This window comes from Pinus tabuliformis, chromosome X (assembly GCF_031772625.1).
Source record: "Pinus tabuliformis cultivar Carrire ecotype Pingquan chromosome X, CPIR1, whole genome shotgun sequence".
Classification (NCBI taxonomy): Eukaryota; Viridiplantae; Streptophyta; class Pinopsida; order Pinales; family Pinaceae; genus Pinus; species Pinus tabuliformis.
The window spans coordinates 1,270,641,139-1,270,665,648 of record NC_142308.1 but is presented as its reverse complement, the minus strand read 5'-3'; the positions used below and the strand labels follow the sequence as shown (position 1 = coordinate 1,270,665,648).

Sequence of the window (24,510 nt, the reverse complement as noted above, 5' to 3'; positions counted from 1 at the left end):
ATTAACTATATTGCATAGGTTAAGGTTTATTTCATCCAAATAAGCACATCATATTTTTTAGAAAAATCTCAAAAGTTCTCTCATGGCGTGGACTTCACTACGAGCAATGAACATCTTGTCAAATGTGAGAGAAAGTCCTTCAAGCATAAGTTGTGAACTATATGCCTGAAGAAAGACATTGATAGTTGCACTGGGCTCTACCAAGCTCTCCTTAACTAGGATTGATACTCAACAAAAAGCTTTGAAAGTTCCATCTTCACATTTCTCGATCACATGTTTCCATAATTATGTTCTTTTAGAAGAATTACTCCCCTGCCAAAACAAGGTAGCCTAATGGAAATGAGTGCCAATTTCCATCATACACACCATCACTGAATCACCATTCTCAACAAGAGTATAAATCATCAAGAAAAACCCCTAAATACTTGCATTAGCATTTACACTCCCAATTTTACGAGGGGAACACCAAATGAGCTAGCAAGTTCTGCTTAAGTATAGTACCCAAGAAAATGCAAGAATCAAATATGCAATGTTCAACTAATCTAAGTTATCTAACCTTTTATTCCACTATCAATGAGTAAGTACCTTCTTTGTAGGGTTATTTTCAAGTAATATTACTTGATAATTCTAAGAAGAATTAGAATTCCTTCTTTTTGGAGTTTAGTTTGTGTATCTTCCTCATCAAGCTTTCCATAAACATACTTGTACAAACCCTTTGTATACTAGTGGATAAGAGACCCTAGGGATGCATTTAATGAACTAATTAGTTCTTTATTTAATGATTGGGTGTATGGGAGGATCATCATCTATGAATTTGTCAATATGATTAATATTTCGATTGTATTTTAAATCTATAAAAGGGAAGGATAGACTGTTCTAAAGATATAGATACTTGGAGATCATATACATGGGCTTGGAGTGCTTTATTTTGGGATCCTTGGGGATTGTGTTGATGTAATTGAGCCTTCCATTTACTTTTATTATTTCACAGATAAATTATTATAGGAAGTATTACAATTGGAGGTTGTGTATGGGTTAAAATTTCTCTATTTTTTGATAGAGAGTTGAAATCTTCTTTTGGAGTTTGAGTTAGGCATGATGCTAAAATAAGACTATTGCTAGGTCTTAGTGTTATCTTTGTAAGAGCTAAAATATAAATAATCATTGTTGTTAGAATACTATCACTTGATTAATATGAATACCAATATTGTTCCTTGATTTTGTTACATTATCTATGGAATTCTTATAGTTGTATGAGGATTTTATGTTTCACACTCTCTTCATTAAGAATTAAGACAATTTTAAATATCCTTTGTTTTCTCTTGTCATTTTTTCCATCATTTCCAACTCTATTTCCAAAGAAGATAGCCATTGGTCCTACTTAATCCACGAAATATACTATAAAAACACCTAAATATACCATCATTATCTAATCTAATATTATATGCTTGCACTTAATTGGGAGAACATGTGAATCATTAGGGAGCACCCCCAGCACCCCTCACCCCCCTCTCCACCCCTCACCCCCCTCTCCACCCCCCCCCCCCAGGCACACACACCACCCCCTATAATTTAAATTTCACTAGTTGTGCAGTGAGAGAGGTTATTTTTATGGTGACAATGGATCATACTTTTAGTGTGGCACTAGGATTTCCCTAGATTATATTAAGGTCTTGATATTTTGATTGAAAAATTGAGGTGTAACTTAAAAGAAAGTTTGTTACATACAATACGAAAATTTGTCTTCAATAATATCAATGTACACTTCCCCATTTTGGTAGTTTATAAATAAATTCAAGAATACATGACTTGTCTTCATGTTGAGGTTGGGATTGATCTATAAGAGTATTTATTAATTTATTTTTTGTACATGGAGAAAATATTTGTTGTCTGTAAGGCTAGTACCAAAGTATCAAGGTGGAGATGAAAAATATTGTTTTGACTCAAATAAGATATTGGGAAATCGATCAACATATAGATATGATAAATATGAAAATGGATATGCTGAATGAGTATTCTAATTCACCCATACTGAGTGTCCATTTGCAAGTGTGGAGGTTGGAAGTATCATTTTATGAAACTTATTATTATATATTTCTATTCCATAGAGCATGGCATTTTTGTTGGAGAATATCTAGGGGAATGGAGATCGATGATTTGTTTTATGGTGTATGATTGTTTAAGATCATTGTTACATATAGTCATTGCCATAAAAAAATGGCATGGTGCATTTTTCTAGAATAAGGATAGTGACGGTTATCTTAAAGATGACAATGAGTATATAGAAGGAGATGTGTGGCAGACCATTGGGCATACCTTATCATATCAAAGAAATATATGTTGATAAGCATGATCTCAACTTTGGTTTTAGAGTCAAATATGGTAATAGAATGAAAGGTAGAGTCATCATAGGATATATTTCCCATTAATAGGAACTCATTGGTGAGATAATTATGATACAAAGAAAGAAATGCATTTATATAATTTCCATGTGAAAAGTGTCATAAACAAGAGATAATATGTATCTTGTATTGGAATACTAATGTCTAATTTTAAATCATTTTTTTCATTTTATTTGTTATGAACTTAAATTCATAAAAATTAATTAAAATATTAAAATATTATTTAAATAAGTAAATGATTAATTATAATCAATTAATTAACAATTAATTAGTTAAATGAAGAGACATTAGTCCCAAGGGACATGTCTCTTTGATTAGGCATGGCCAGTCAACTCCTATTTAAGGAGCACCGCCTCAACCTTGTAATCATCATTCAAATTTTATCAATTAAATATATATATATATATATATATATATTACATTTAGAAATCATCTAGTGTATTTTTAATAGTCAAATAGCAAATTAGAAATTTATATTTCTAACAGTGGTATCAGAGCCAGAATTAGTCTGGTGACACCCACGACGTTCTGCTAGTCGTCACGCCCTATGGGCCTTCCATTAGCAGCTTGCGTTTCTTTGTTGCAAGACTGTTGCTCTAGGAATAGTAGTGTGTTTTCCAGTGGGCGTGGAGGAGACATCTGCATTAGGCGTGGAACAATGAACACCGTGGAAATAACTCGTTGTTTGTGGCGTCTGCGTAAAAATAATCGGCAACACTGGCGTTGAGCGGCTCAGTGGCATGGACACACACCCACTATGCCCTTTGCGAGGTCCGAGGCCGTGACTGGTGTCGTGAGCCGTAGCGTGTACCCCGAACAGTTACGCTGCTGTCGATACGCACCCACTATGTTCAAGTCGTCAAGCGATTGTGGTCTGGTATCAATCCAAACAGTAGGTGTCAGCGGTCTGAATCGGTGGTGATAAATGGTCGTGACGGGTCAGCAGCGTAGTCGTCATTCGAACTATTGGCATTTATGTTAATTTAACTTAATTAAAATTATATTATATATATATATATAGATATATAGATATAGATATAATAAAATAAAAATTGGGTCTTCAAGAAAAAAACGAAACAAAATGGCAAGCAACAACAATGACGATATGAAAAAAATTAAAGAGGGCATCAGCAAATTAAATAAATGCTTAGATAACATCGAGAAGTCAGTTAGTAAGTAGGACCATATGGCCAACAATATCTCTTACTTAAAAAACTTGATGAGTCGGCGTTTCAGAGAGACGGATCCACCTTCAGCTACACAGAGTCCCAAGACTCTGGAAGGTGATACTTCTCCAGAGCATGAGTTCCTGAGGCATGAGAAGTAGTAAATACCACAAATTCACTTCGAAGGAAGTCAATATTATACTAAATCTTCCGAAAGGAACCATCTTAAAATCAAAAATGAATTACCTATGTATGATGGTAAGAACTATAAGGGTGTTATCATATGGGTAAATAAGATGGACGCCATTTTTTTAGCAAACCCTCCACTCAGTGAGTAAGAAAGAGTCATGATTGCATCCAACTACTTAGAAGCAGAAGCGTACGATTGGTTTTTGTGGTGGTCGTCTAAATGTACGGGTTGTTTATTTAATTGGAAAAACTTTAAAAACGCCTTGCTAAAAAGGTTTCATGATGAGGAGGAGGATGATGTCTACAAGAGATTCATTCACCTGAAACAAAAAGGATCAGTGAGTGAATACACTCATGAATGGGAAGTATTAGCAGTAAGGCAGAGAGGGTTCTTAGATGAAGAGTTGTTAAAAATATATCGTTGTGGCCTTAAAGATTACATTCGCGAATAATTAAAATTACATAAACCTAAAACCATTGAGGAGGCCAGACACGCAGCCATAATTATCGAGTAGAAATATAAACTCCACAGGCCACCATATGCCAGTAACGAGAGAACTAACAACTATTCCAAGGGGAAGGCTGGTAAACCATTGTTAGAGAACACTAGCAAGTACATTCCACCACCAATGTGAAATGAAGGAAAACAACAAGCTACTGTCGAAAGGAAAAATGATGGCAAATGTTGGAAGTGTGGAAACAAGTATTACGTAGGACACAAATGCACAACGCAAAAATTGTACAACTGCAAAGTTGAATGAGAAGAAGAATCTTCAGAAGAAAACTCTGACGAAGAGGACAATGAAGAAAATGCAAACCCTAGTTCGAAATCAAAAGAAGATATGCCACGAATTTCTTTAGCGTCCATCACAAGGATAACTCAACCACAAACATTGAAGCTTAAAGGTCACATCAAGAAGCAAAGCATTATCATTCTAATAAACTCAAGAAGTACACACAACCTCATAGATGTCAATGTTCCAAAAAGACTGAACATTTTTGCTTACCCGGCAGCAGATTTAAAAGTTATGGTAGCCGATGGAAAATGTACAGATGGAGTAAGCAAGTGCCATAATGTTAAATTGCAATTAAGCGAATACACAATGGAGTCTAGTTTTTATACAACTCCCCTAGGAGGAGTAGATGTCGTTTTAGGTGTACAATGGTTAAAAACACTAGGCACATATTCAACAAATCACATTAAGCAGTTCATTAAATTCAAGTGGGATGGAAGGAAATATAAGTTGTTCATGTTTCAGGCACCACCAACTCAAGTCATCTCTGCTCAACAGATGAAGAAACTTATTCGCAAGGGAGCATCATCGATTGTCACATAATGTCAGTAGTTGGAGTTATTATCGACAAAAGTGACTCATCAGCCATCAAAAATTTCATCCTTGATTCAGAAATACGAGAAGGTTTTTCAAGATCTACCAATGAAGTTATCCCCTGAGAGGCAAATTGAACACATCATCAAAGTCAAACTAGACTCAACACCAGTAAATGCTAAGCCATATCGTTATCCCCATCACCACAAGACATAAATAGAATGCTTAATACAAGACCTGCTGAAGCATGGAATCATTACGAAAAGTAGAATTCCATACACTACACCTGTAGTATTGGTCAGGAAGAAGGATGGATCCTTGGGATTATGTATAGATTACAGAGTTTTAAACAAAATCACTATTAAACATAAGTTTCTGATTTCGTTCATTGATGAAATGATAGATGAACTACATGGAGCAGAATACTTTTCCAAATTAGATATAAGATCAGGCTACTACCAAATACGAGTAAGGTTAGAAGATGTAAAAAAGACAGCATTCAGGACTCATGAAGGGAATTATGAGTTCAAGGTCATGCCATTTGGATTAACAAATGCGCCAGCCACCTTCCAAGAAACCATGAATGAACTCTTTCACCCTTATCTACGGAAGTTTGTATTAGTTTTATTCGATGATATGCTGGTCTACAGTAAGACGTGGAAAGAACATCTCAAGCATCTCGAATAAGTATTGTCTTTATTGGAGAAGAACCAGTTTTATGCCAAGCTATCAAAGTGTATGTTTGGGCAAAATGAAGTTGAATACCTAGAACATGTGATATCCAAGGAAGGATACCAAGTGGATCCCAACAAAATCAAGGAAATTAAAGAATGACCCAAAACGAAGAATGTATCCAAGCTAAGAGCATTTTTAGGTTTAACCGAGTATTACAGAAGATTTATAAAAAACTATGCACATCTGACATCACCCCTAACCAATTTGTTAAAGAAGAATGCTTTCTAATGGAATGACCAAGCAGACAAGTGTTTCGAGACTTTAAAGGAAGTAATGTCAACCACACCAGTACTAGCAACACCTGACTTCTCCAAACCATTCGTAGTAAAATGTGATGCTTTTAGGTTAGAATTGGAGTTGTATTAATGCAGGACAACCACCCTATAGCATTTGAGAGCAGGAAACTTAATAAACAAGAAGGCTTAAAATCAACATACCAAAAGGAGATGCTCACCATCATACACACTTTAATGAAGTGGCGTCAATATTTGCTTGGAAGTAAATTTTCAATCTGAACCAACCACAACAGTCTTCAGTTCTTACTTCAGGAAAATAAATTATCAACAGAAATGGATCGAGAAATTGTCATCTTTCAACTTAGAAATATTACACAAGAAAGGAAAGGAGAATTGCGTAGCTAATGCACTCTCACGTAAGGATGACGACCACACAACATGTGTCACCATGATAGTTTTTCCAGATTGGTTGGACGAAATATGAGCCGAATATGCCAAGGATGAGGATTGTGACTCCATGATTGAGAATATCAGTCAGTATACCAATTTCGAGTGGAAGAATCACATCCTATGGTACAAGGGTAGAATTTACCTAACACCTGCATCCAAATTTAAGGTGAGAATATTAAAAGAGTCTCACAATTCACCTGCAGCCGAACATGTCGGATTCTATAAGACTTAGTACAACATCCGATAGTCATTCTATTGGAAGCGTATGAGCAATGAAATGCAGAAACATGTTGCAGAATGTGATACTTGTCAAAGAAACAAGAGTGAAAATGTTCCAACTCCAGGATTACTACATCCACTACACATCCCCAATCAGAAGTGGGAAGATATTTCGATGGACTTTATTGAAGGGCTACCTACATCTGACGAGAAGGATAAAATATTTGTAGTAGTCGAAAGGCTCACTAAATATGCCCACTTTATAGCTATTAAAAACATAGACACAACTAAACAAATTGATGATGTGTTTTGTAAAAATATTTACAAACTACACGGGTTCCCTAAGGTCATCGTCAGCGATAGAGATGTATGATTTAAGGGAAAATTTTGGAAGGAATTCTGCCACCAAGCAGGGATATCCCTCAACATGAGTTCGACCTATCACCCCCAAACAGATGGGCAAACCAAAATTGTTAATAAATTCTTGGAAACATATCTGCGTTGTTTCGTTACAAATAAACAAAACAGATGGACCCATACACCAGAAAGAATGGTGGTATAATACCATGTACCACACGTCAGCTAAGATGACACCCTTACAGTTCTTATATGGTTACGAGCCACCCAGGTGGAAATATTTTTCACTTCTTGATTCTAGGGTACCAGCAGTTAACGACCACCTAGGAGAAAGTCAAAGGATCATCAACTTACTAAAGGAAAATATAACCATGGCTCATAATAGAATGAAACAACAAGCCGACCAACACTGCTATGAAAGATAGTTTGAGGAAGGAGAGTGGGTCCTTGTTAGACTCCAACCTTACAAGCAGTCATCACGAAAACAACATGGAAAGAACAAATTATCACCTAAATATTATGGACCATATCAGATAATCAAAAAGATAAGTAGTATAGCTTATGGATTAAAGTTACCCAACAATTGTCGAATCCATAATACCTTTCATGTATCAAGTCTCAAAAGAGTATTAGGGAAAAACTGAATAGCGCAAACACAAATACCAGAGACTAATGAAGAAGGAAGAATAGTCCTTGAACCTGAAGGTATACTTTCTACCCAAGAAAAAGTTTTACGATCCAAGACAATAAAGGAATACCTCATCAAATGGAAGAGGTTACCAGAGGAAGATTCGTCTTGGGAATCAAAACGTTTCCTGCATCAACACCCAGGCCTACCTATGCTTTGAGGACAAAGCATCTTAAGGGGAAGGCAATGTTATGAACTTAAATTCATAAAAATTAATTAAAATATTATTTAACTAAGTAAATCATTAATTGTAATCAATTAATTATTTAAATGAAGAGACATTAGTCCCAAGATACATGTCTCTCTGATTAGGCATGGCCAGTCAACTCCTATTTAAGGAGCATCACCTCAGCCTTGTAATCATCATTCAAATTTTATCAATTAAATATATATATTACATTCAGAAATCATATGGTGTATTTTTAACAGTCAAATAGAAAATTAGAAATTTAGATTTCTAACATTATTACACCTGTAATAACATGGGGAAATAATTTCATCAACTTTTCTATGAATGATGTATTGACAAGGGAAAGTACCACTACTAAACTCACAAGTTCACAAAGCAAAACGACCCAATTATACCTTCATCCATTGGAACGACAAACCCTTTGACTATGGACTACATGTAATAATTTGAGTTTATGAACTAAATGAAATGTAGCAATGAATTTTAATTCAAAATGAAAATAATATAACAACATTGTAATCCTAGCTATGAGCATTTAAGAACCAAGTAACATGAAACAAAGGAAGAAATACAAAAAGTCAAGGAAATATTCCACCAACCATAATCTGCACTAACCCCAAAGAAAATTTGAGAAACTAAGGATAGCCTACCAATTTTTTGCACCTACTTCACGTCAATTTTTAAATGCTACATAAAATAAGCATATAAATCATAAGCATGATCATATTGTACAAATTGGAAAATCCATTCTTAAAAGGCTCATGAAAAATATGAAAGGTGAGAATAGTCTACAATTATTCATAACTTTGCAAGAGTATAAACATACAAACTAATAGCATATCCTATTAACATATGAAGATATATTATAGTTCCAAGAAGACATACCTTTGAAGCACTAAAATGGCTTTATTTATAAATTTTTCATTTATTCTTGGCCTTTTAGTTGCATAAATCTTAGCATCATACCTTCTAAATTGTTGGACTTCCTAGGCTACTTGTCTTAATAGACTTATATAGTTTTGTATTCATCCTTTGTACGAATATGAGAATATTCTTAAATAAAAATTCTAAATATCATACAATTTGCCTTAACTCATGTCACATTTTTAACCAACAATTTGTCTCTATATGCTTACAAGCAAAATAATGCCCCAATTACTTTCGTCATCAATATAAATTGGTTTTCCTTATGTATTACATCTCGACTTGCAACTTTCTTTTTTTAATGATGGGATTTGTGTAGACTTGGAGATCATCTTTAATCCAGTGTCCATTTCCTAATCTTGTTTGGAGAGGGTTATTTGTTACCAAAAGCATTAACTTCCTCGTTCAATATGCAATCTTCAGCGTTATTAGTTGCATATAATGAATATGTATCTAAATTTCACATTGATATGGAAAAATCAAAGGTAAATAATAACAAAGATATCCTCACATGTGTTGTCATGAACCTTGCAATTAAAAAACCACAAGAAACCAAAAATTATAGTCCTCTTCAAGGTGGGAAACTCCTTTTTAAATGAATACAATGTAAAATACAAGATTTGATGATCATAATACTAGGTCTCCTTAGTATACATATAGAACATAAAGGGTACGATTATAATAAAATGGGACAATGAAAGGTTCTAGCCTGCATAAGAATACAACAACATAAATGTAATCACTCAATATCTAGGGCTTAATAAGGGATTTTATAGTTAACATGAGGATTGTATAGGGTCCAACATACCCCTCCCCTTATAACAAGTTGTTGACGGTGCTGGACCTACCAACATGTCAAGGGGATCTCCACGGTAAGAAGTCCCAATTAGACCTTAAACCGTTTGGTGTAGGAGTTCCAGCAGTGGGTTGTAAGGTAATGCCTTGACTATGATGTCGCACAGAGGCAAGTACAATAACTCTGTCAGCAACAAGGGTGTGACTGATGCAATGAGTCAAAGAAGGTGTATGAGAGGTTCCAACACTACGAAAGGGGAAGGAGGTGAAGGTGAGTTCCAGGTTGAAAGGGATCAATCCTAACTTAGCTAGGAACACACAACACCAAGGACATGCATAGCTTCCGGCAGAGCAGTCCACTCAGATGCGGTAGTCACATCATACAAGGTAATATAACACATACAACACTCACAGATCAGTCCGAGACGAGTGTGACGGTTGTTATAGAAAGGTTCAAGTGAAAGGTCTATCTGATGTCCGGCAGAGCAGTCAACACAGACGGTGACAACATTAACAACATATGCAACACATTAACAACAAGATTCATATAATTGCATGTGAATCAGTTCATACTCAAGTATGTAAGTTAAACAACACATATAATTAAAGCAACCGGAGCAGTCCAATTACAATAACAACATATGCATGAAAATGTGTTGTCTCTTATTATATAAAGAAGTGTAAGTCACAATCATACAATACATCCATGTAAACCTGCTAGCCCCAATAGTGGAACGTTACAGCCACATCCGCCTGCTCCTCCAAAGAGATGTACTAGCTTTGTGTAGTGGAGAAGCTAAGGCGCGTTACAATATTGTCCAAGCCTTCTTCAAAATAGTCTTAGTAGAACCTTGGCTGACCAAAAGCCTATACAATGAGTTATGAGGGACTATTTATAGCAAAGGGTTGGGTGACCCTTGACATTCCCCTTTTTGACCATTCAACTACCCTCATGACTCTTCACCTACTCTATGATTGTTACATCCACTCTTGACACTTGACAAGACTCAACATTACAATCTGCATGTACCCATGTGAATAATGGCTTGGACAAGACAAACTAGACATCATTCGGACTTAGACAACCATAGAAGTCCAAATGTTCGACATCCTCATGCTGATCAACAATGACATATTGATGCCAAGATTGGTAGTCCTTGAGAGTGTTTGTGTGTTCTATTTTGACATCCTTCTAAAACCTGAACCTTGCCTCCATAGCATCTGGGTACACTGCTTGGGCTCCTCTGTCCAACTCGTCTGTGAGCATGCGCATCATTGTCTTTAGTGTGGCCGAACCAGCAACGTACTTGCGCATGATGTCTACACTGATAGGAAAGTTTGGGCTGGTGGCAGTGCACATCAGCTTGTCGAAGTACGAGTCAAGATCTTGTTGGACCTACTTCTTGGGATTCGCCTAGGTGAGGGTCCCAAGTGATGGGATCGCATTAGTGTGAACTATAACCTCCATGCTTTTGAATACTCGTGCATGGGAAGCCTGTATGCTAGTGATGAGTTGTGGTAGGTCTTCATAGTTCTAGACCTGACTCTGGATACATGCTTGCAGCTCGACCGCATTGGCCTTCATCATCTTTGGCAAGTGAAGCGGGGCTCCCTTGTACTTCATCATCCATGCTCACATGTTATCAGTAGCAGTATGTATGTTCTTCAAGATGTGTACTCTTCTTGCACATCGTTGCTGCCATCCGTGGAGATGAATAACTGCTTGATGCATGGTACCAAACTTGGAGTACAATGCTCGCATAACTGTGTCCAAGGACAATACTTCATCCAGTATTGCCTTCTTTAGTTCAGCTCGGGCGGACATTATCACCAAGTCTCCTCCCTACTTGGCCACCTGTAGTTCCTCCGCCATTCGCTCATTCTCATCTATGAGAAAACGGACACTTGAGCTAGTGGATTCGGCATACACTCTAGTTGCATCAGCCAACGCAGCTGGATGCTCGAGCACATCAATCACGATCACTTGATCTTCAAATTGCGCAGGGGATGTTTGGTCCTCCGGAATAGGTACTATCTGAGATTGCACAACTCTGTGATGAGATTTGTCAAAGGAGATGTTGTGCATCTCTGCTTCCGGTTGACCACCCAGGATATCAGTGCCTCCTGGGTCATCCGAGACTTGATCATCATTTGGATCCATTGAAGCAGGTGAGTCGACCTCTCTTTGGTGACGCATGAGGTCAGTGTCCTGTTCCAACTTCTGCTGCTCCATGTCTACATCCAACTGTTTAAGAGCATGTTCTATCTCATGAGCAAAGTCTTGCCCCTGTGAGGGTTCACCCTATTTGCCTAATGATAGTTGTTTAGAAGAATCAACTACTTGTACGGGTGTTGCTTCGTATGTCTGCATGTGATGTACCCCCTGCTGAATTTGTTGTTGTTGCGTTTCCTTCTCTTGTTGGCGCAGCTCTTGTTCTTTCCAGAGTTTCTCCCTCATCTCATGCAACTCCTTCTCTGCTTCTTCCATTCTCTTCTTATCCCTCTACCTTCGCGTGATTCACTTGTCGCACTGTTGCCTCTTCTGTTGAATAGCCATAGCTGCTTGTTCTACAAGTGGATATGCTTGAAACTTGCAGCTTTGTTCCCCCTCCATGTGATCGACAATCTTTCCCTTCCCTTTGTCATGCATAGGTATGCTTGGCTCTGTTGCTTCTGCTACTGCTACTACTACTGGTGTTCTCCATGATGTTGCTTCATGCTGCTGTGCTAACCACTCTACGGCAAAACTGACCTATTCATTGGGTATGGAGGAATTGAAGCAATACCTCCATGAGTCCTCCTCGGCCCAATGACATGCCCCATGGATCCAATTGAACTGAACTCTCATTCAGTGATCCTTCATAATGAAATGTGGGTCATACAGGTTGAAGCTTCGGAGGTCGAACGGGTACTTCTTCACCTGTTCAGCTTCGACATCTGCTTGCTTAATGCTCCGGATCTCATATAACCCAATCTGCATTGGAAGAGTGGGCCAAGGTGCCTTCTTCTTCCGTTGTAGCCCATCTGTTAATCCTACTGAGATATGATACGCTACTTCCTACATGACAAGCACATCCAACGCAAACTTTGGCATAACATGCGGAGGTTTCTCCGCACTGAACACTCTAATGAACGTGTTGTTTGTTGAGGCATACCAATCTGCAATGCCTAACAATGCCTTCATCGCTTCTTTTGACATGCATGGTGGATCCTGTTCGAATATCAACCTGTACATTGGGGTGACAAGCTGGTCGGACAGTCGTATGATCACTCCTCTGAAGCTACACATGGAAAATAACTTGAAATATGTGCTCACAACAGTCTCCGCCGGTGATCATGCCCACTCTAAGCCTGGGAACTCATGTCAAGCACAGACTGCATCTAGAATGTAGGCAAACATGTAAATCTCTACATGCATGCCTTCGGGTGACTGTCGAGCCTTCGTGACTTGCTCCTTCAGCTGATGAGCCAGTATGCCAAACCAGTTGCATGGTCTTCCTTCTCTAGCCAGTTGGTCCAACGCGACCACCCAACTCTAAGGGAAGGTCTCAGTGCTCGCTTGGCCACTCAGTTGACATGCGAATATGACCAATTATTGGTATGCCTTCCTCAATATCTTCGTCTTATAGATTTGATTGGGGGTCATCCTGAAATGAGCTCGCTTCTTTACCCAATCCTTCAGAATGTCTCTAGAGTGGCCTCTATTGTTGGGAAAGATGAATGAAGGAGTCATGACAGTCTTGGGCTCGGTCATCTGATACATCTCATCACAATCTCATGCCCAAAAGGTTGCAATATTCGTCCCACTAACATAGCTCAAGGGCATCGTCTCGGGGTCAGTGTGAGAGACGATCCAGTGAATCATGTCCGCGCATGGGAACGTGGGGTATCTGCATGCAATCCGGTACAAGTCAGACTTATGAATGTTCACGTACACCTAATGGTCTTCAAATTCTTCCCCAAAAGTACCTATGAATGTTTCATTCACCTCTTGCCACTTCAATTTGATGTCCTTGTCTAGATACAACTTCGTATCTTCATAGTTCGGCAGACCAGAGGACACTTGCTCATGTGCTGATCCAGCTGCCATACCATCACTGTCCTGAGATCCTGTTCTGTTGGAAGCCATTGAGATAGATGAACACCTGAAAGACATGGAAACAAGCGGCATGCATGGCAAGAAATATGTCAATGAAAACAAAGTAAATCCGAGGAAGGACAGAGCACATACCTAGGAAAATGATGAGCAAGATTGCGCAAATTTCACTAGGAGGCCGAATGACTGGCTGCTAGAACTGCACAAAAGGCAGTCTGGGCTGTCTATTAGGATGGACTAGTTGTTGGATCTGTGAAATTCGCAATCCAGTTGGGTAGCTGGCTGCTGGGATTACGCAATGCGTAATTCCAACTAGGAAGGACTGCTGGCTCAGGGACAAATTTGCGCAATTTCCTGGGCCAAGCAGCCACTGTCCTCTAGGAAGGCGCAAAACAATATAGGAGGCCAGTTCTGGGCTAGAATGCACAAATCTAGAGAGGAATGCGAGCCTTCCTTCCCCAAATTGCGCAATGTAGCCTTGGTGAAGGCAAAGATCGGGCTAAGGTTGACCTGACTCGCCGACGGGCAACTGAAAGCAAGTAAGTCGATGAAATGCATGGAGACACTAAGTGATAGCAAAAGTGATAAATAGTGCATGCAAAACATGAATGGAAGATTCAGCAAACATATCAACATGCATGTGGGTGAGGTCGTTTGCTGGTTGGGCGAACGTCCATGCAAAACAGTTTCATGCATGCGACAGCAGTGAGATAGCAACGAAAATTGAAACAAACCTATGAAAAGCTAGAATATATGTAAACGATAGCAGGCATTCAAATAAATCAAGCAAACAACACTCACACAAGTGAATAGAGAAGAAACAACAGAAATGTTGAAAAATACAAGTTGAGGCCACTTACCCGTGAATAGCTGAGCCGGATGTGTCGAAGAGTCCTGGATGTGTTGTGGGATGTCAAAGCTCCAAGATCGATGTGAATGAATGAGCTCTGATGCGTCGAATAAATAAGTTTGGTCTCATGACGCGCATGCCACAAATCTAGGAAAAAGTGACACTTGGAGGGAAACTTCTAAAACAACTTTGCATGTAACCCCCAGCTACTAAAAATAGTTCCCTAAATCATGGGATGCCTTTTTCATGTTGTATCTTTCTATTCCAAGAAGATCAAGTCATGCATGCATGCAAGTCAAGTTTCTTCGGTCCTGGGTGGAACTGGTCAACCAGATCGTTCATGCATGCGAGTGCTCAGCTGCTCAGAAAAAAATCGTATTCCTGGCTTGGACCTGGGCTGACTGCCCAAGGGGACTGCGCCTGGGCAGAGCAGCTGACTGCTGCCCATATTTGCACAAATCCTGGACTGAACAACCTGCTGCTAGGAAAAATTGCGCAAATCCTACTGGGAGGGTTAGCTGCTAGGATTGTGCAATCCTGGAGCCCAGCAGGCTGTCAAAGAGGATTGAGAAATTCCTGGAGGGAAGGTTGGTTGCCCTCCAGGAATGCACAATTTTCAAGGGGAATTTTCTCAACCTGCAGTTGGACCAAGTCCGGGTAAGCAGCCTGTGAGGGGAATGGATCGACTGTGATTGACAGGCTACCTTTGTGCGAGGAAAACACTGAAGCTTGAGTACTTGACAAAGCAAGACAAAGTGTTGTGTAAGGTTGGTAGGGAGGCTCCAAAACAGGCTAAGGAAAAATTTTGGAGGGTGGTTGTAGCCGCTACAACACTTGGTGACACACTGGTAGAACTCCAGCTCTCTGCATAGACCTTGTTCATGAAAAGAAAGTCTAACACCTCCGGAAGTATTGTTCAGTTCTTAGCTCATCTTGGTTTCACACTCACTCGATTGTAAGATGTATCATCTGCCAAGCCCCTGGTTGATTGACACACATTCCAAGCCAAGGCAACACAGTTGTTTTGATTGGGGTTGAGGGGTATATAGGTGCACAAGTAGTATAGTCGTCAGAGTCTTAGTTTCATCTCTAGTATTTGCTCCACTGCCAACAAGCCTGGACAGTTCCCTGGTGGAGTCACATAGGAACATAAGCATGGCTCTGTTGCCAGCGAGCCTGGTCAATACCCCGATGGAGTTACTTGCATCACCTCCCTGTGCAGGAAGCCTTTCTCTTCCTTCGCCTTATTTATTTTTCATTTTGAATTTTTTGACTTTCCATTTTTCATTTTCACTATGCATAGCACTTATTCATTTCAGAGGCGGAAGAGGGATCCCGACTTATTGAGAGCATAGGAGGTTGTTCTAGAAGAGAAGTAGTTTATTATATCTTTGACATGCCTGTTAAGGTTTTCCCCCACACCTTACTCTACTTAACTGAGCTAACAAGGGTTAAGCCAAAAACAATTGACTAGAGAAGGTGACACTAGTTAGCGCGCAAGCGTTGTGTTGACACCAAGGTTCACTTCGAAGAGTACGTATTTTCCTTCGACGTATCATGGACTAAGAGTAACAATTTCATCATACAGAGGCAAGATGACAGATAACCAAGTCGTGATAGTTGTACAAGCCCTCTTGTACTTTACCCATCTCATTTCATGAGTCACACATGGTTTCATGCGAACTAACCTACGAATGAAACAAGTGAATGAACTAACAACAAAGCCAAGAAAAAGCAGAAGAAAAAGTGAAAGAAAAGCAATCAAACAAATAAGCAAGCAAACAATCAAGCAAACAAAGCATGTAAGCAAACAAGCATGAAAGAAAACAACTTAAAGCAAACATTACTCCTACTCCTACAGTAACGGTGCATGGGCCTAATCACATGAAGTGATACTTCCAATGCATCCACCGGCGCATTGGTAGACCCATGTTGGTTAAGTCTTGGTCTGTGAGTAGCCAAGTGGTGCGAACCAGCAAGCAAGAAAGATAACAATGAATACAACCACACTTCGTGTTTCAAAGTGCCCACATGACGTAAGTGAGTGCAGGATTAGGACGAACAATCTATGGACTTCTCATGGTGTTGTGTGACACTACATGCAACTTTGAAGCATAAGCACACTCTTGACTGTGACATGCAAGCAAACGAAAGAAACAAAGACAACTTGCATCACGAACGAGTGCTTGCAATGTAAGACTCCTCCAAAGCATGAGTGATGGGGTCGTGCAGTCCGAGTGGAGGAAGTGTGATCTATGTGTGAGATGGATCTTCAATGAATACAGATGAGTGATGAGGATCCTTTGGCAATTGAACGATTTCGTGATCGGAAGTGAGACTAACCTCAAGAAAGTGAGGGCCTGACATAACCATCAGCTCAGGCTGAAGTGCCTCGACAGTCTTGCGTGTCTCAAATAATTCATTAAGTAAATCATCATACACCGGTAGCTTCAAAAGATCAACTGCGATAGATTCATGATCGTGATCAAAATTTGAAGAAAATGGATCACGATCACCAGGATCAAAAAAATCAATGAATTCTTCGGCATCCTCAAGATCAAATGAATCAAATAGAGGGGTAGATGAAAAGTGAACGAAATCATCCTCTATGTTTCCAAAAAATACAGATGAAGGATCAAGTGGATCTTCAATGAATAAATTATCCTCTCCGTTGTCGATGATGGACTAACATCTAGTGAGTCCTACAAGTGATCAATAGTGGGTGCATCCATGGATGAAGACACACATGCAAAATCATGGATGGCAGGTTCACCAAAGAGGCTAGGGAAGAACAGAGGGGGACCAGACAAAAGGGAGTCATCCTTCGCTGAGTGTTGATGCTCAAGCTCCCACTCATACTCTTCATGAATGATAGCGCATGTTGGTTGTGAAAGACCAACTCCGTCAGTGTGTTGTTCCTCATTCACAACAAGTGAAGAGTCTGGAATGGATGAACACAAGACAGCATCATCCAGAGGAACACCTGAGTGCAAAGATGGAGGTCGAAGAAAAGAATGCATATGAGAACTCGAAGGACTCATAACCAAATCCACACGAAAATTGAGTGGAGTGATGTTGGGAGAGTGTGAAGGATGAACAGGTGTGCAAACATGATCCTTATCATCAATGGGCGATGGTGGAACAGTTGAATGATAGGGAGGTAGATAGTCCATTGAGACGGTGCACAGCTTCCGGCAGAGCAGTCCACTTGGATGCGGTAGTCACATCATACAAGGTAAGATAACACGTACAACACTCACGGATCAATCTGAGACGAGTGTGACGGTTTTTATAACAAGGTTCAAGTGAAAGGTCTGTCTGATGTCCAGCAAAGCAGTCGACACGAATGGTGACAGCATTAAAAACATATGCAACACATTAACAACAAGATTCATATAATTGCATGTGCATTAGCTCATACACAAGTACGCAAGTTAAACAACACATATCATTAAAGCAACCGGAGCAGTGCAACTACAATAATAGTATATGCATGAAAATGTGTTGGTGCTTATTATATAAAGAAGTGTAAGTCACAATCATACAATACATCCATGTAAAACTACTAGCCCCAATAGTGGAACGTTACAGCCACATCCACCTACACCTCTGAAGAGATGTACTAGCTCTGCAGTGGAGAATCCAAGGCGAGTTACAATATTGTCCAGGCCTTCTTCAAAATAGTCTTAGTAGAAGCTTGGTTGACCAAAATCCTATATAATGAGTTATGAGGGACTATTTATAGCAAAGGGTGGGGTGACCCTTTGAAATTCCCCTTTGTCACCATTCAACTACCCTCATGACTCTTCACCTACTCTATGACTGTTACATCCACTCTTGACACTTGACTTACACTTGACATGACTCAACATTACAATGCACATGTACCCATGTGAACAATGGCTTGGACAAGACAAACTAGACATCATTCGGACTTAGACAACCATAGAAGTCCAACTGCTCAACATCCTCATGCTGATCAATAGTGACATTTGATGCCAAGATTGGTAGTCCTTGAGAGTGTCCCTGTGTTCTTCTATGACATTCGTTTGAAACCTGAACCTTGCCTCCATAGCATCTGGGGACACTGCTCGGACTCCTCTATTCAACTCGTCTGTGAGCATGCACATCATTGTCTTTAGTGTGGCCAGGCCAGCAATGTACTTGCGCATGATGTCTACACTGATAGGCAAGTCTGGGTTGGTGGTGGTGCGCATCAGCTCATCGAAGTATGAGTCAAGCTCCTGTTGGACCTGCTTCTTTGTCTTCGCCTAGGTGAGGATCCCAAGTGATGGGATCGCATGAGTGTGCACTATAACCTCCATGATTTTTAATACTCATGCATGGGAAACATGTATGCTAGTGATGAGTTGCGATAGGTCTTCATAGTTTCGGACTTGACTTCGGATATGTGCTTGCATCTCGACCGCATTGGCCTTCATCATCTTTGGCAAGTGAAGTGGGGCTCCCTTGTACTTCATCATCCATGCTCGCATGTTATCAACAACAGTATGTATGTTCTTCAAGATGCATACTCTTCTTGCACATCATTGTTGCCATCCGTGGAGATGAACGACTGCTTGATGCACGGTACCAAACTTGGAGTACAATGCTCGCATAATTGTGTCCAAGGACAATACTTCATCTAGTATTGCCTTCTTTAGTTCAGCTCGGGCAGACATTGTCACCAAGTCTCCTCCCTTCTTGGCCACCTGTAGTTCCTTCGCCATTTGCTCATTCTTAGCTATGAGAAAACGAACACTTGAGCTAGTGGCTTCGGCATACACTCTAGTTGCATCGACCAATGCAGCTGGATGCTTGTGCACATCAGTCACGATCACTTGCTCTTCAAATTGCGTAGGGGATGTTTGGTCCTCTGGAGTCGGTACTCTCTGAGACTGCACAACTCTGTGATGAGATTCGTCAAAGGAGATGTTGTGCATCTCTACTTCCGGTTGACCACCAAGGATCTCAATGCCTCCTTGGTCATCCGAGACTTGCTCATCATCTGGATGCATTGAAGTAGGTGAGTCGACCTCTCTTTGGTGAGGCATGAGGTCAGTGTCCTGTTCCAACTCCTGTTGCTCCATGTCTACATCCAATTGTTCAAGATCCTGTTCTATCTCATGAGCAAAGTCTTGCCCCTGCGAGGGTTCACCCTATTTGCCTGATGCCAGCTATTTAGAAGAATCAACTACTTGTACAAGTGTTGCTTTGTATGTCTGCACGTGATGTGCCCCCTACTAAATCTATTGTGTTGCATTTCCTTCTCCTGTTGGCACAACTCTTGTTCTTTCTGGAGTTGCTCCCTCAACTCATGCAACTCCTTCTCTGCTTCTTCCATTCTCTTCTTATCCCTCTACCTTCACACGATTCACTTGTCGCGTCGCTACCTCTTCTGTTTAATAGCCATAATTGCTTGTTCTACAAGTGGATCTGCTCGAAACTTGCAGCTTTATTCCTCCTCCATGTGGTCGACAATCTTTCTCTTCCCTTTGTCACACATAGGTATGCTTGGCTCTGCTACTTCTGTTGCTGCTGCTACTACTGGTGTTCTCCGTGATGCTGCTTCATGCTGTTGTGCCAACCACTCTATGGCGAAACCGATTTCTTCATTGGGTCTCGAGTAATTGAAGCAATACCTCCATGAGTCCTCCTCAACCCAATGACATGCACCATGGATCCAATTGAACTGAACTCTCATGCAGTGATCCTTCACAATGCAATGTGGGTCATGCGGTTTGAAGCTTCAGAGGTCAAACAAGTACTTCATCTGTTCAGCTTCAACATACGCTTTCTTGATGCTCCGGATCTCGTATAACCCAATCTGCAATGAAAGAGTGGTCCAAGGTGCCTTCTTCTTCTGCTACAACCTAGTTGTTAATCATGTTGAGATATGATACGCTACTTCCTTCACATCCAACGCAAAATTTGGCAGAACATGCGAAGGCTTCTCTGCACTGAACACTCGGATGAACGTGTCGTCCGGTGAGGCATACCAATATGCAATGCCTAATAATGCCTTCATTGCTTCTTCTGACATGCAAGGTGGATCCTGTTCGAATATCAACATGTACACTAGGGTGACAAGATGGTCAGAAAGTCATATGATCACTCCTCTGAAGCTACACTCGGACAATAACTTGAAATATGTGCTCACAACAATCTCCGTCAGTGACCATGCCCACTCTAAGCCCGGGAACTCATGTCAGGCATAGACTGCATCTAGAATGTAGGCAGACATGTAAATCTCTGCATGCATGCCTTCGGGTGACTGTCGATCCTTCGTGACTTGCTCCTTCAGCTGATTAGCAAGTATGCCAGACCAGTTGCATGGTCATCCTTCTCTAGCCTGTTGGTCCAGCACGGCCACCCAACTCTGGGGAAGGTCTCAGTCCTCGCTTGGCCACTCAATCGACATGCGAATATGACCAAGTGTTGGTATGCCTTCCTCAATATCTTCATCTTATAGATTTCATTAGGGGTCATGCTAAAACAATCTGGCTCCTTTACCCAATCCTTCAGAATGTCTCTGGAGTGGCCTCTATTGTTGGGCAAGCTGAACGGGGAGTCATGATAGTCATGGGCTCCATCATCCGATACATATCATCATAATCTCCTACCCAGAAGGTTGCAAGCTTCGTCCCACTGACACTGCTCAAGTTCATCGTCTCGGAGTCAGTGTGAGAGACGATCCAATGAATCATGTCCGCACATGGGAACGCAAGGTATCTGCATGCAATCGGTACAAATCGAACTTATGAATGTTCACGTACACCTGACGGTCCTGAAGGTCTTCCCCAAAAGTACCTATGAATGTTTCATTCACCTTTTTCCACTTAAGTTTGATGTCCTTGTTTAGATACAACTTTGTATCTTCATATATCGGCAGACCAGAGGACACCTGCTCAGCTGCTGCTCCAGCTACCATACCATCAGTGTCCTGAGATCCTTCTCTCTTAGAAGCCATTGAGACAGATGAACACTTGAAATATCTAGAAACAAGCGGCATGCATGGCAAGAAATATGTCATGAAAACAAATAAAATCCAGCGAAGGACACAACACATACCTGGGAAACTGATGAGCAATATTGCGCAAATTTCACTGGGAGGCTGAGTGACTGGTTGCCAGAACTGCGCAAAAGGTATTCTAGGATGTCTGGGAGGCTAGACTGGATGCTAGATCTATGAAATGCTCAATCTAGTTGGGAAGCTGGCTGTTGGGATTGCGCAATGCGTAATTCCAACTGGGAAGGACTACTAGCTTAGGGACAGATTTGCGCAATTTCCTGGGCCAAGTAGCCACTGTCCTCTAGGAATGTGCAAAATAATCTAGGAGGCTAGTGCTAGGCCAGAATGCGTAAATCTAGAGAGGAAGGTGAGCCTTCCTTCCCTAGATTGCGCAATGCAGCCTTGGTGAAGGCAGAGACTGGGCCAAGGTTGGCCTGACTCGCCGACGAGCAGCTGAAAGTAAGTAAGTCAATGAAATGCATGGTGAGACTAAGTGATAGCAGAAGTGATAGAAATTGCATGCAAAACATGAATGGAAGATTCAGCAAATAGATCAACATGCATGTGGGTGAGGTCATTCACCGGTTGGGTGAATGTCCGTGCAAAACAGTTTCATGCATGCGACAAGCTAGAATATATGTAAACGACAGCAAGCATTCAAAGAAATCATGCAAACAACACTCACACAAATGAATACACAAGAAGCGATAGAAATGCTGAAAAAGACAAGTTGAGGCCACTTACCCGTGAATAGCAGAGCCGGATGTGTCGAAGAGTCCTGGATGTGTTGTGGGATGTCAAAGCTCCAAGATCAATGTGAATGAATGAGCTCTGATGCGTCAAATAAATAAGTTTGGTCTCATGACGTGCATGCCACAAATTTAGGAAAAAACGACACTTGGAGGGAAAATTCTAAAACAACTTTGCATGTAACCCTTGGCTACTAAAAATAGTTTCCTAAATCATGGGATGCCATTTGCATGTTGTCTCTTACTATTCCGGGAAGATCAAGTCATGCATGCATGCAAGTCAAGTTTCCTCGATCCTGGGTGGAACTAGTGAATCGAACCGTTCATGCATGCGAGTGCTCAACTGCTCCTGAAAAATGTGCATTCCTGGCTTAGAGTTGGATTGGTTGCCCAAGGGGATTGCACAATTTCTGGGCAAAGCAGCTGACTGCTACCTAGATTTGTGCAAATCTTGCGTTGAACAGCCTACTGCTAGGAAAAATTGCGAAAATCCTGCTGGGAAGGTTGGTTGGCAGGATTGCGTAATCCTGGAGCCCAGCAGGCTGTCAAAGAGGATTGCACAATTCCTAGAGGGAAGGTTGGTTTCCCTCCAGGAATGCGCAAATTTCAAGGGGAAGTTGCTCAGCCTGCAGCTGGACCAAGTCTGGGTAAGCAGCTTGTGAGGGGAATGGATCGACTGTGATCGACAGGCTACCTTTGTGCGAGGAAAACACTGAAGCTTGAGTACTTGACGAAGCAAGACAAAGTATTGTGTAAGGTTGGTAGGGAGGCTCCAAAACATGTTAAGGAAAAATTTTGGAGGGTGGTTGTAGCCACTACAACACAAGTGTTATTCTCCACACTTGACTATCTATCAATGTTTCTACATGAAAAACTCATCTTCCCATGTCACTTCTTCCACTGATATGTTCTTCCATTTTATGATGTACTTAGTGATTGCTTAATTTCTCGGTCACTTAATCCTTATTTCCAGGATTGTTTATGGTTCTAGTATAATTTCCCCCTTTCATTAATCTCTATCAAAATAGTTTGGACTAGGATATTTTCATTGATTACCTTATGTAATCAAGAAACATGGATGACTGGATGTACACGATGAATATGGAGGTAATGCAATTTTTTAAACCATACTTAAAATGTTATGCAACACCTTATAGGTTCCATAATACCTCGGTGCTAATTTATCGTTCGTCTTTTGTTTCTTAAGGAACATGTGATTATATGGTTCTAGTTTCACAAATAGTCAATCCCCAACTTCAAATTCCCTTTCACTGTGACATTGGTTTGCATGTTTATTCATCTTATTTTGTGCTACAACCAATTTATACTTCAATAGTTTGAAAACCTCTTATTAGTGCTACATATGCTCCTCTATTGCTTGATCCTTTATAATCCTTTTCAAGGTTATTGTGATGTATGGAGTATGATATCCATAAAGTGCATGGCATCCATTTCATTACCAAAAAAAATTTAATGTAATTAAGAACATATAATGTTTGGGTGCCAGCATTGATGCTTTGATGTCAAACTCTAATATATGTTGTAATTTTATTTTTATTAATAAAAATTCCAAAGCCAAAGAAAGCCAATAGATTATGATGCCTTGGGGAGGGGGGAAATATGACTTAAGAGTAAAAATATAACTTGGGTGAATATTTCCTTTTGAAGTGATGGTTAGTCTTCCTATGAAGCTAAAAGGTCGAGAAGTTAAAGGGTTAAGGTGTGATTATAAGAGTAAGAGGGATGAGAAATCAATGGGTTCTTCTTCATGGTTCTTAAGCTTCTATTTTTTTCTCTCTCTTTTATTACTCTCTCATACATATCTCTCTATCTCTCACTAATAAAATTTGAATTGGAAAAAGGAATGGTAGTAGAACACAAATAGGTTCATACCTTATGACTAGTTAAGAGCTTTGAGTGATAGCTTATATAACAAGAAATGAATGTGTTGCAACACATTTTCTTTGGACTAGATGGCTCTAGGGACTAGGAATGGTCCTAGTTGTGTGTGGCACATAAATAAATAAAGAGGGGCGGGTTGAGGGACTATAAATATTAAATAAGGATTGTTGGCTTGTATGGGCCTGACCCAGGTTCAGAGATGATTTAGCCAAACAAATCCCA

The 24,510-nt window shown here is 40.3% G+C and overlaps 1 protein-coding gene across 1 annotated transcript in view; it reads left to right on the top strand.

The window, feature by feature from the left end:
* The window catches only part of LOC149144623 (uncharacterized), a 137,183-nt gene that overhangs the window by 60,655 nt on the left and 52,018 nt on the right, over positions 1 to 24,510 (top strand). The gene's annotated exons all lie outside the window — the stretch shown is intronic.